We start from the raw sequence: 716 nt of genomic DNA on the forward strand, positions 1-716 counted from the left end.
ACCCAATATCTGGTGAAATGGCGGGAATATCCCGACTTCAAAAACTCGTGGGAGTTTGAGACGCTACTTCGGCAAGATTGCCCAGACGCCGTGGACACTTTTGATCAAAAAGATCAGGATGCCCCGCGCTTCCCGGTAACAGCCAGGGAGGTAGAAGGGTCTTGAGCTGAGCTCGAGCAGGGGTCCTGGGCTCTTGCCGTCGCAGACGCAGAGCCCGCAGGAGCGTTAGGGGTTGACCCGTACGTCGCAGGGCGACAATCTGAAGGAAGTCGACGGCGTGCCTTGCGTTTGGCACACTCAACGGAGATTTCGCTCCGCACGCACATCCACTTCCTTTTGACTCAACTGTTAGGCATACAGTGAGGAAATTTTGCGGTGCCGTTGCACCCATTGCTCAAAGAACGCTTCGTCATCTGTAGCGCTTTCTCCAGTGGCGAGCACTACCGCATTTTGGGTACACGAGAGCCACCTCTTTGAGCACGCAGACGAGTGCGATAAGCGTCCAACGGAAATTCTTGTGGAACCAAGGAACAAACTCGAAGAGCTTTCCGTTCGGCAAGCTCAACTTCCGTAATGGCCGAGGGCCCGATGATGTGGAGGCGTAACGATCGGGTAACCACGTCCTTCGCTTCCACAGCGGCATCCGCCGGGCGGAAGTCATATTCCACACGAGGGTCAATGACCGACCGTGGATGGGCGCGCATCAGAGCCGCCTT

Source organism: Plasmopara halstedii, assembly GCF_900000015.1.
Source record: "Plasmopara halstedii genome assembly, contig: Scaffold_179, whole genome shotgun sequence".
NCBI classification, from domain to species: Eukaryota; Oomycota; class Peronosporomycetes; order Peronosporales; family Peronosporaceae; genus Plasmopara; species Plasmopara halstedii.